We start from the raw sequence: 12,889 nt of genomic DNA, 5'->3' as shown, positions 1-12,889 counted from the left end.
GCATCTCTAGTCATAAGAGAAATGCAAATTCAAACCACAAGATACTTCCTCACACCCATCAGGATGTCTATCATCAATGAATCGATGAACCGTGAGTGTTGGCAAGGATGTGGAGAAAGGGAAGCCCTGATGTGTTGTTGGTAGGACTGCAAATTGGTGCAGCCACTATGAGAAACGTTGCGAAAACATTATGGAGTTTCCTCGAAAAATTAAAAATAGAACTATCTTATGACCCAGCAATTCCACTTCTTGGAATTTATCTAAGGAAACCCAAAACACTACTTTGAAAATGTATATGAACCCCTATGTTCACTGCAGTGTCACTCACAATAGACAAGATACAGAAGCAACATAAGGGGCCATCGATAGACGATTGGGTAAAGAAGATGTGGTACATATGTACAACGAAATATTACCAGGATGTGCAAAAGAATGAAATCTTACTATTTTTGACAGCATGGTTGGGCCTAGAGGGTATTATGCTAAGTGAAATTAGACAGAAAAAGGCAAATACCGTCTGAGTTCACTATATGTGGAATTTAAAAAACAAAATAAATGACCAAGTAAAACAGAAACAAATTCATAGATACAGAGAAAAAATTGATGGCGTCCAGTGGGAGGGGGTTGGTGGGCTGAAGGTAAAAGGTGAAGGGATTCAGAAACACAACTTGGCAGTTACAAAATAGTCATGGGGATGCAAAACACAGCATGGGGAACAGAGTTAATAATATTGTGATAACTCTGTATGGTACTGGGGGTACTAGACTTATTGGGGGGACCACTTGGTGAGTTATATAAATGTCTAACCACTTATGCTGTACATTCGAAACTATTATAATATTACATGCCAATTGTATTTAAAGAAAAATTTAAAGTGGAGGAGAAACAGAACACTTCTGCTACCAGGCAAGACAACTTTGGGGTCTAGAAATATTTGGAGGTAAACTATCTTTCAGAATGACATTTTTTCTTCTAAATTTTTCAGTTGCTCAACATGACAAGCATACCATTGTCTTCTCCATAAAGATTTTTTTGAGGGCTTTGCAGTGCGGCGGGCTCAGGTGCCATGCCTAGAATTCCCAAGGGCTGAGAAGTTGTCTGAGTGATACGACTTGGCTTCGTTTTGTCCCTGGCCGGAAATGAAAAGCACGTGCTTTCAGCAGATGGTAGGAGACGTTTCAAATTTTACAGAAAAACAATACAGCACCACATACAAACAACTATACCACTTGAGGAAAAATACAGGAATTGTTTATTTGGCAACTCTCAATTTTAACCTAATAAGCTCCTGATAAATTATGAAACATTGACAAGATAAGTTCAAATTGTCAGGGTAGAATGAAACCCTACACTCATATAAATGTTTGCTGGATGAGGTAACAACGAAGCTGAACAGAATCTGCTGTCGTTGCTGTCACCACTGCTGTGACCCCCATTATCATCACCACCACCGCCACCACCTCACCTCTTCCTCCACTGCCCTTCAGGTAGTTGGGCAAGGAAATAGTGTTCCTAAGGAAATAGTGTTCTATGGGGAGTCCCCTCTGCACTCCAGGGCCATGTCCTCTCACAGTTAACAGACCTATGGAGTGGTGTAAATTGGAAAGTGCAGCATTTATAAACCAATCCACAGCCCAATAATGATGCCAGGTTATTTGCTGGGGTAGACATCAGCTAGCCCAATAGAGCAGTCTAAGAAAGCAATTAACCAGGAGAGTGAAAATATGCCAGAAATGATTGTGGTTGAAGATCCTTGGGGAGTAATGAGATAGAAATTCTTAGCACTTATTTATAATGGAGAGTGGCAGAGCGTGGAGGAGTGGATGGGTAGGTGATGAGTCATGTTTCCTGCACAAGGGAAACAATCTCGAAATAGTGAGGCTGATCCTACAAAGTGTGTATGAACACCAGCTGCAGAACCAGTAACTACCTGTGGGTGACCGTTGTGCTAGTTAATTTCTAAGGCTGCGTCTGTAGCAGAGCAGTGCCCTGCTCACAGCGAGTTTACGAGCAGAAGCAGTTAGAATAATGGTTCTTCAACACAGGGATCTCGAGCAAGTATCTTAATTCTCTGAGCCTCGGTGGCTTCATCTGCAAAATGGGGATAATGCAGGATGAATTTTTAAATGCATAATTTATTACATAGGATCTTCAACACATGTTAGCAATGATCATAATGTGGAGCTTGTTTACTAAGAGAATGCTCGCCTGATCTCTATTAATCTTTTTAAGCTCCATAGGAAAGAGGTACTATTATGACCTCCATTTCATAAATGAGAAAAGTAAGGCTCAGAAAATTTAAGATCCCACTGCTTGCAAAAGATTTCTTCTACTGTACTTTTCACTTTGGAGTGCAACTAGATTTCTTTAATGTATAAACTGTAATTTGCAGTGGTTTAGTCATCAATGGAAGATGAAAATTACCCAAACATGAAATATAAATACATATAGAAAAACTCACTAATCTGAACCAATTGGGCCATTTCAAAGGAAATGCAGTTTTATAATTTTTGAGTTCATAGAGTAACCAGAAAATGACTAAAAAGCACCAGTAGTTCAGGACCGGATTTAGTAAAGAGATAAAGATGATTAGCATATCTAAGAATTCTTGTCTTTCCTACACTATGAATAAAGTGTTTTATAAATAAATCTTATGTTGAAAATACATTATTTTCTTTGATAAGTAAATGCTTCCTTTCAAATATTATTTATGCTCTTCATTGACTTACTAAGGCATTTTTAAAAAATAAATTGTACAAAAGTACACTTTAGCTCAGTCCCTGCATACATGATTAAAAAAATTTAGAGATTAAAAATGTTCAAACTGAACATGTTCTTAGGTGAGGATTTAAAAAAAAGTTCAAATGAAATGCTAAAATTTTTAATCAGCTTAACTTGTCTTTTCATTCTTCAGGATACACAATGTTCTGAATAAATGTAAGTTTCTAAAATGTTTTCACATGTTGCAGTTAGCCAAACTTCTTTTTAAAAGAATGGTTTTATTCTGGTATTAATATGCATGGCATAGTATCAGCTATGTCCTTTGCTACTGTAGACAGTTTTTGAGCAATGTAATCTTTACTCAAATGAAATACTCATGTCATTTATTAGCATTCTTCATAGTATAAGACAGGAAAATAGAGACGTGTCCAGACTGCAGTCTTTGGTGACACTGACATCCAATCTGCCCTTGGTTGCGGACTGGCGACTTCCACTCACTTTCGGTGGACAATGAGTGGCCCGGCTGGGTGTGGAATCTCTGAGCGATCGCTGTTAACCCGTGGAAAATATTTTAGTGTGATGCATTCCCCTTAAAAGTTAATAAATTGTTTCAAAAAGAGCAATGAGATTTATTAAATATGGTGGTTCTGAACCGTGCCAAATATTTTGTGGTTTTGTGGGAATATTGCAAAGGTAATTATTGGTATCGTGACAAGTGAGGGTCTCAGTAGATCCCAGCTGTTGAACGCATGATGGTTGCTTGGGAGGACAAATAGCAATATTTTTCCATCTCTGCAGTACATTCTGATCTTGACTTGTCTGCATGACTACAATGAACCACAGTGGGAATTACACATAAAGAAAGGAGACCGAGAAACTAGATTTTCTTTTCATTTGGTTGATATCTGTCCAGGGTTCAATTTTCCCATCACCTAAACTCTCTATCAGTATTTTAATTCCATTTTGATAGGGTATATTTCTTTATAAAAGCCAACCAAACATTTGTAATAATTTTTTTATTTCGTGGTATCTGTTTTTTTTACAGCATATTTGTGTATATAACTAAAGTTAGTGTTTAAGAAATAACTTTTAAGCATCTGCTTTATGCCCAGCACCATCTTCACAAGCAAAGGAAAAGCACTAGGCACTGTTCTTCGAGAACTTTGTCTGGGTGGAGAAATAAGATCTATTTATCCAGATTCATAGATGTGTAGAGTTGGAAGGGACTTCAGAGATAACGCAGTCTTGGGGCTGTGTATTCAAACTCCATCAGAGAGTTAACGTAAACTAGTGAGGTGCCCAGGCCAGCTGGGCACCAGGTCGCGCCAGAGCCCCTACCCATCCTGAGTGGATTTGCTGCCATGCAGAAATGTAGTTCTCTTGTTGTCTGATCTGTTGATTTGTGTTTTCCTGAGAGGGTAGAATTCCAAGTTCTTGAAAAATTTCCCAAATTTCAAATATCGCTAACTAATTAGAGTTTTACTAATGCCAAAGGAAACATATCTGTGGCGCTTATTCAACCTGTGGGCTGCCATTTTGCAATCTCTGGTCTAGACTAACTCTTTCAAGTCACAGATGCCGGAAATGGCCTGTCCCGAATCTGGCATTCTTCTGCAGGATTCTCAGTCCAAGGTTTTCATCACTTAACTACACCTTTTTTTCAATAAGAAAACAATTAGATGACTCAAAAGAAAAAAATATGTAGTTATAAAAACAACATGATAAAAAAATTTAAGCACAAGAAAATATGAAAATTATGGAGGAAAATTCCGTGGGAAGGAGAAGTAATGGATTGCTCAGGGCAGGAAGGATGAGAAAAGGCTTTTACAAGTGGCATTTGAGCTACATCTGAAAGGAAGTGACTGATAACAGAATTGATAAGAAGTAACAGTAAAGGGAATGTAGTAGAGAGGAAGGAATGAAGGAAACTGGTGACTAAGAATTTGCAAATGGACGTGTAAAACAGCGTAGAGGATGGCTTGGTAGGGGATAAACATTATGTCACCATAAGTCACTGAACAATATTTCTTGAGCTCTAACTGGTGGCCAGGCGCTGTTCTTGCTTGACCCAAGGGCAACAGCCATGGACAAGAAAGCCAAGGTCTGGGTTCTTGTGGACTGTTATTGTTTTTGGTTTTTGCCCCAGTGGCACAAATAGGTGATAAACAGGTGAAAAATAATACAAAGTACTATGAATATAATAACACTAAAAGATGTAACAGTAGCAGCTGTGAATGTGTGGTAGACAGGGTGAGGGGGGGAGGGTCTCTCTGAGGAGAGGGCATTTGCACTGAGTCCCCAGAGATGAGAAGAAGCCCGTCATGCGGGCAAAGAGCTTTTAAGGCAGAAAGAAAAGCTACTGCAAAGGGCCTTGGTGGGAAGGAACAGAAAGACCGGAGTGAGCCATGGCAGACTGAGCCGTGGTGAGCACAGTAGGAAGTGAGGTCTGAACGACAGGCAGATACTTCCTGGGCCTCAGTAAGGAGTCTGGAGTGAAATGCAGTTTCTCCAAGAGAAGCATCTAATCTGATTACAAGTGGACAGTTGCCAGCAAGAAAATAGATTTGATAAGAAAAGGAGGTAGATAATGGAAGTTCTTGACTAGAAGCTGGTAAAATACAGTTGACTGAGAGGAGATGCTATAGATGACAGTGGGCAGAACAATGATGCAAATGGTGGGTAGGAGTCTGCTGTGCCCGCTGAGCTCTGGGTACAGACTGTGGGGCAAGTCCAGGTACAAGAACAGATTAGGATTCAGTCGGCAGTGGTGGAAATGGAGGGGAGAAAGCAAGTATCACACACGCTAACCGGATGAACCGATGCAAGTCAGAACGGCTAGAAGAGGAAACGTGTGAGGAACCGTCAAGTTGCAAGGTTGGAGGCTGTTTTGGAAGTGGCCTTGGTGACTAAGATGGAGAGAATTCTATCGAAATGTTAACTTTTAGGAGACCGTGAGACACATACTATAAGAAATTAAAAAAACAAAATTAGAGAGGCCTTGGGAGTGACTGGTCAGGGCAGGAGAGAGGTTTGGAACGTCTTTTTGTATTAACAGAAATTGAGCCTGAGAAGCAAAACTGCCAGAAGGTGATGCGAGGAAGAGAAGGAAACCCCGAGCGCATCTACAGCGAGGTGGAGAGTGCAGTGCAACTGCGTGTTTGTTGTGTTGTGTTTTTCAAACTGGTCTGTTCAATCAAGGAAAAAAATCACACAGCTCCTTTGTCAACTTGGGTTTGGAAAAACAACGACAGTGTATTTGAAACAAGAAGCCATTCTATATAAATGTGACAAACTAATATGTTTCACTCCAAGTAAGTGTTAGTTGAAGCAAGATTCTAACAAAACAGACTCCGTTGGATGGTTTCTAGTTTTTATATTTCCGAGTGTTCTCCTATGGTCTTTAGCCCCTCTATACAGTCTAGGGAGGCTGAGTGTCTTAAACTTGAAAGTTCTGAGTTTGAAAACCTAGAAAAACAAAAGTTTAGGCAGAGTTTTAAACCGGCATTTATTCCTAATTTAGCATTGCATTAATTTTATCTTTTAACACAAAATTTAAAATAGTGTTTTCATATATCTATTGAGTGCCTGTACGCAAGAATAAGGAGGACGTGGGCCCTGTTCTCATGGGGCTCCCCGTCTCATTCACAAAAACGAAATTTGATCAGCTCGCCAATAGCAGAGGAATAACGGCTTTACCAAAGCACAGAAGAAGCAGTTGATTGTTTAGTAGTACCACGCGTCGCCATTGTGAATTCCTCTGAAAAAGCAGACTCGAGCTCATAAAGTAAATGTAGAAAAAAAAGATCAAGGACCTACTTTGCTATTCAAAATGCCAAATCATGCCTTTCTTGAGGAAATTCTGAGAAAATCAGGTCATTTAGGAAAATTCGAAAGGATTTCTTTCAAGTATTTAAAAACGCTTCCAATTTTTTTGTTTTGATTTTGAAGAATATCACCACTGCTTTTGTAAATATTAAACATATTCATCAACGTACATCCCGAGGAACTGAAACAATGAACACAGTACAAATGTGAACATGAAAGACATCATCTCGCTCTCCACCACTTTATAATGATATTCTCATTATTAAGATTAGGAAATGATCTCCTACATGCTTATATGCATATACACAGACGGAAGGACTGATCGATAGAAGGGTAGAGAAGGAGGAGGAAGATGAAGAATACTGCTATAAAAGTTAGGCTCTGTGGTGCTATTTTCAATAAAATATGTTACATGGAATCGTATCTGAATTTCAGTAGAAGAAAAGGCAGCAAGAAAAGGTGGGGGGAAAGGCAGAATAAGTGCCAGAAGAGACCAGGAGCCTCTGGGCTTCTTCCTCTAGCGCTGTGCTATTGTAGATTAGGTGCACCGATCCTTGTGACTTAGGAGTTTATTAGCTTTTTAAAATGTGGTGTTGAGGTACACTTCATTTTGATATATTACCCTTGTTAACCTCCCATGTTTAATCCAATTTAGTTATAACTTCTGAGATTGCTTTCTATCCTGAGGACATGTTTTCCACTGATTTATGTAAAAACTAACAAAGATAATTCTTCCGCATGGCTCTGATGTACATAAATTTCAGTTAGCACATTTTAATTACATCACACCAGACCCTGACAACACAGCTCCAATTTTAGTTACCATGCTATACATGGTGTATCTGCTCCTAGCACTTCAGTACACTAATCACTAAGTAAGTAACAGATGTACATCAGGATCCCTGACCAATCACACCACTTCCTGTCTGGTCACCTCACACCTGTGATTCAGTTCACCCACAGAGAGCAAAGCGTGCAGTTGTGCTGCCTCCCTGTCTGCCCGTGATGAACCTCTGTGACCTTTTACAGAGATGGTTAATCAAAAGAGTGACGTGACCAGCGGAGATGAAAGTGCACCACAGTAACAAAAAGATAACGCTGGATAAGTGAAACCGGAATCCAGTGTAAATGCAGTGGCAGAAGAAACAGCTGACCATGGAATGTTGACATGGCAGCAGTGTGAACCCCCCTAGATAAGCAGCCAAGGTCACCTAGTGAAGGTGAACTTAGCGACGTTAATGAGGAAAGTGGTTGTGATGAAGGGGATGATCACGACCTGAAGGAAAGGGACCCCAGAGAAACACTTCACAGTAAAGAAACTCTTGGAGACATTTCATGACATTGAACATGCAAAGGATAAAATGCTGGAAGCTGATCCAGATTTAGAAAGGAATATACAGTTTTGCCGAGGTGTAGAAAAGATGGATAGTAAGTAATATAATGAGAAGAAGGCAAGTCCTGTTGAGACAACTTTTGATACTATTTTACAAGAAAATAAAATACTTTAATCCAAAATATCTCTAGTGTTTAAGATTTTAGCTTACTAAAGGTTAGTTTTCACTATTTTTTCATTTTCCTGTATATTTATAACTGGTGTTATAGAGTTTTTGTTTTCACAAAATTTTCTAAAACTTGTGAAATAATCATAATTTTCTGTTGATTATTAAAATTATTTTGCATGACAACAGCTTGCATAATCATTTTTACTGTCCAACACTCATGCAAAGTGAGGTCTGCCTGTATTTAATTATACTGTGCAAATTTGAACTTTAGTATATTTTGTTCCCATTTTAGGTGTCTTGACTTCTCAACTGAATTTTAAAACTGCCTAATTGCACAAATAAGGAAACCTTCTACTCCTACATCATCTGCTCTACCTAGCATAACATGGAATATTTGGTAAATGCTTAAGTAGTATTTATTGGTTTACTAGTTATCTTAATATTGAATGATAGGGCTTTTATAAAGCCTAAAGTCATAATACTAAATATTATGCCTTTCACTAGAGTGTAAGCTTTACCCATTTTATTTTCCAATGTTAGGACAACCAAGTGTGGCTCTCAGGTTGCACCCTACCAGCTCCAGGGTGCACTGGTCCTTTGGATGATGATGCATAGGGGGGCCTTTGGTCTGCTTTGCATGTACTCGGTATAATCCCCAGCCCTGATGCCTAACCCTAGCATCTAGAACAATGCTCACCATGCCAAAGTACATCATAAATACTTATTAACTGAATGTAATTAATAATTACCAGGACTGTGCACTGCACATTACTTTTGACATATATCTTCCATAAATTGTTTAATTTTGTCCTTAGAACAATCCCATCTCCCCTTTTTCACAGATGAGAAAAGCTTGGCTCAGAGAGATTAAGTGACTGATCCAGCAGGGTAATGCTAGAGCTGGAATTTGAATACAGTGCTGTTTGATTCTAATGTGTCCCAACCACTGCACTGTTCATAAACTGACATCAGTGACATCTTTTGAAAAAGATGATGCAATAAAAATTTCTTTATGTTTCAGAAAATCATTTGGTTTTCTGCTTTGGCATTTCACTACACAAATGCTTTATAGGTACACCTGGGCTAATAAACCATTGATTGCAGGGGAAGAAGTATCGCTGTATTCACAGCACATCAGATCAACCTCAGCAGGCTTTTCATGGGAAGGGTCACGTGGTGCATGAAGCCTGAAGAGAAAAAGCCATCAGAGGTGATGATGCAACTGTGCAAACCCTCTTTGTTGGAGGGCTGTGGGCACTGTCCACTTGGCAGATGCCCCTGCTTCAAACCTGTTTTCTTTCTCCTTGTATGTAATAAAATATTCTTTTGACTACTCTTCTCCCCACTGAATATATGCTGTGTACATGCTGTTTGGTGGAAAGAGTTAGTCTGAATTCACTGTTGAACAGAACAGGGCCTGCTACCTAATTTCTCTGTCTGCTCTCTCTGTCTGTCTGCGTCATTCTCTGTCCTCTCTGGGTGTCTTGCTGTCACTCACTGGCCCAGTTCCATCCCTTTTCTCTCCCTAGATTTCTGTGCTAAAACTGCTCTTTAAAATCAGGCCTTTACTCTTTGCTATTTGTTCAACTCTTAGCCTTTGCTATGTGCTTTTCACAATGCTCTTTTCTGGTGGTTCATTTTGTCATCCATCCAATCTCCAGAGTTATCTTCCTTTCTCTTTACACTAGAAGATCCAATTGCCTTCAACTGCATTTAGTAAATGCTTGGTTAAGGTGGTCCCTTGGCCTGTGTTTTAGTGGGGAGGACATTAAACAAAAGAGTAAGGAAAGGAATAAGCAATATAGAGTTTGACAGATAAGTGCTATTATAGAGAAAAAGCTTTTCCTCTACTCTCACGTTGTTGTGCGGCTGGGGTCTGCAAATTAAGCTAACAAATGATAAATAAACAGGAGAAAAAGCGTACACATTTTATCTCATGTTAATATTTTTACATGGCATGGGGTGGTGGGGGGGGCTTCTTAGGAAAGAAGTTAAACTCCCAAAGAAGCGGTTAGCCTCGGGGCTTATTCAGCATCTTAATAAAAGACAGGTTGTAGAGAAGTAACTAGACAAAGAAAAGGGGTTAGGGCTTCTGGGGTGTTACAATGAGAGAAAGTGACTGGGAAATATAAGGAGGAAAATAAGGAAGGGAACAGTTATTTTTAATAAGATTTGTTTGTGCAGACTCATCTTGGTGTAAACTCTCTATCTCCTGTAATAAGAATATTCTCTTTTTCCTGGTCTGAGGAGGACGTCTTTCTCACAGGAAGTTTATGTCCTGCTTTTAGGCAGAAAGGGGGATGGACAGAGAGCTCCTCCTGCCTCTGTGGTTTTTTGGTTGCCTTCAGCTCAAAATCAATATGCCAGAGCAGCATATTTGGGGGTGCCTGTTCCGATCCCCACACTATGGAAGCCATAAATTGTTACTATGATGGGGTGGGATGCACTACTCTAAATATGGTGATTAGGGAAGGTTTTTCTTAGGAAATGATATTAGCTCTGAGAACTGAAAAGTCCTATTTTGGGCGGTCAAGATTCCAGGCAGAAGAACAGCATTGCGACCCTGGCAATGAACTTTGACAGCAATGAACTTGTCTTGCTGAAGAACAAAGGAGGCCAGAGGGTCAGTGGGAGGTGATTAAGAGTGAATGAAGAGAAAGGGACATCAGGGAATAGTCAGGGGCCAAAGGAAGGACCTGGATTTTATTCCAGATGGAATGGGGACCCAGCTGGAGGTGTGCCTGGGGGACTTAGAAGAGTGATGTAAACCGGTGTATTTTTAAAAGCTCACTTAAAGTTTGTGAAAAGTAGATTTTAGGAGGCGGGAGGGTAAGTACAGGATATCTAGTTGGGAGGTAGATACAGTATTTAGTCCAGGTGAGAGATGATAATGGCTTGGACCAGGTGGTAGCAGTGGAGATGGAAAAAAATGTATAGATTTAGAATACATTTTGGAAGTAGAGCCACCAGAACTTGCTGATGAAGTAGATAGATATAGAGAAAGGGGGAAGGAGGAATTTTAAAAAAGGCTGTACAGATTTTGGCTTGAGCACTGTGATGTGTTTGTGGAGACCAGGAAGAGCAGAGGAGGAGCAGGTGGGGGATGAGGAATTCAGAGTTCTGTTTGTACATGTTCCGTGTGACAGACCTGGTAGATATTCCAGGGGAGAGGTGCAGAGCTTGGAGTTCAGGCGAAATGGGCATCTTTTGCCTCTAGGTTTGGAGAAAAGTTTAAAGAGCAAACCGTTAAAGAGAAATAACAACACATCTATCTTGAAATTAGAATTATATCTTCATTAATTCATGTTTGGATCAGCTGCTTCATTTTGGAAAGCAAATGCCTGGTGACGGCAGGTTGGTATGAGAGGGCACGTTTGACATTTGCTGTCAGATCGGTGTGGATAGTATTTTTCAGAGCAGGATGCTCCAAGTGTGCATCCCAGACTGTTCCAAACAATATTCTAGTGGAAACTTGGATGGACTGGCTTTACCTCCCAACTCCCTCACTTACTAACTTACTACATCAGTGTATAAAATGGAGGTAATATCAACTTTGCAAGGTTGATTTCAGCAGCAGCTGCTTTTGGCTTATATGGACATTATGTTAATGGAGACATAAGAGAAGTAATGGTGATATTTGTCTCTGGCTCCCAGAGCTGGCCCAGAGCTGAGTTGGGCTGGCCTAAAAGGCCCTGGCTAAGGCGCTCAACACAGCACTACAGGGAAGGTTCAGGCCTCCCCATTGCCTCCCCCACTCTGAGATGTGCTGTGAAGATAGCGAGGCCAGGCTGGCAACTGGGAGTGGATGATCATTTCACAAGCTCAGAGAAGGGTGTGGAGTAGATTCAAGTCTTTGCCTGGGGCTAGTGAGACTTGCCTTAAGAAAGACTGATGTCCCTAATGCAGTGGTTCTCAAATTTGTGTGTGTTGAAATCCCCTGGAGGGCTTCTTAAAGTGTAGATTACTGGGCCCCACTCCCAGAATTTTAAATTCAGTAGGTGTTGGATGAAGCCCAAGAATTTATATTTTATCAAGTTTCCAGGTGCTGCAGATTCCCCAAGGACCACACTTGAAAGGGAACCCCTGCCCTCCTGCCTCCCAGAGACTTAGGCAGTATGTGTGACTGGGATACCATATTCTGTACCTTGTCATTGATGTCACTAACACCGTTAACACTGAATACAACACCCTCAACCTGGGGGCAGGGGGAACTGCCTCTGAATACACTTCTCTCAGCTGCAGAGGGACACTTACAGACCTGGATTCCAACATCAATTGAAATTCGAATCACAGAAGAAATTAAAAATACAGATAAGTAGGAAAGTGCCTTAAAAAGCACCCCCCCCTCAGTTATACACCAACTCAGGGCTTGGTCTCCCCAGCAGGGACCCCTGCATCCTCATTAGATTGGATGCAACTATAGAAGCTGGACCCAGGGTGCAGGCTGGACCTTGACTACCACAACTTTCATGCTCTCTCTGAAAGGGTACCCTTCCTTGTGGAGATCTGTGTGGAACACCTTAAGAATTCCATCTGGGGCTTCTGATCATACTGCAGGCAGTCAAAGTTGGCCAAGAGGAAAGAGAAAGAAGCCTTGGAATTTTCTGAGTCCCAGCCCTATAAGCCTCTTTCATTTCTACTCTGTAGACAACAAGAATAAGGTACTTTTGTTCTTGAATACATTCTGAATAGTGTCCTTTTTCTCCCTATTTCCTGGAGGAAAGTCATTGTTCAGGTTTGATTCCTTTGGTTTTTCTGAACCTAGATCTTGCTATCAGAGCCTGTAGTGTTCTCCTCAGAGGTTTTCTTGATGTCTGACTGGCACCTAAATCTCCTTTCTC

Source organism: Artibeus jamaicensis, unplaced genomic scaffold, assembly GCF_021234435.1.
Source record: "Artibeus jamaicensis isolate MK-2021 breed Jamaican fruit bat unplaced genomic scaffold, CSHL_Jam_final scaffold_474, whole genome shotgun sequence".
In the NCBI taxonomy this organism is placed as follows: domain Eukaryota; kingdom Metazoa; phylum Chordata; class Mammalia; order Chiroptera; family Phyllostomidae; genus Artibeus; species Artibeus jamaicensis.
The sequence above is the reverse complement of the archived record's forward strand: the minus strand, read 5'-3'. Positions refer to the sequence as shown.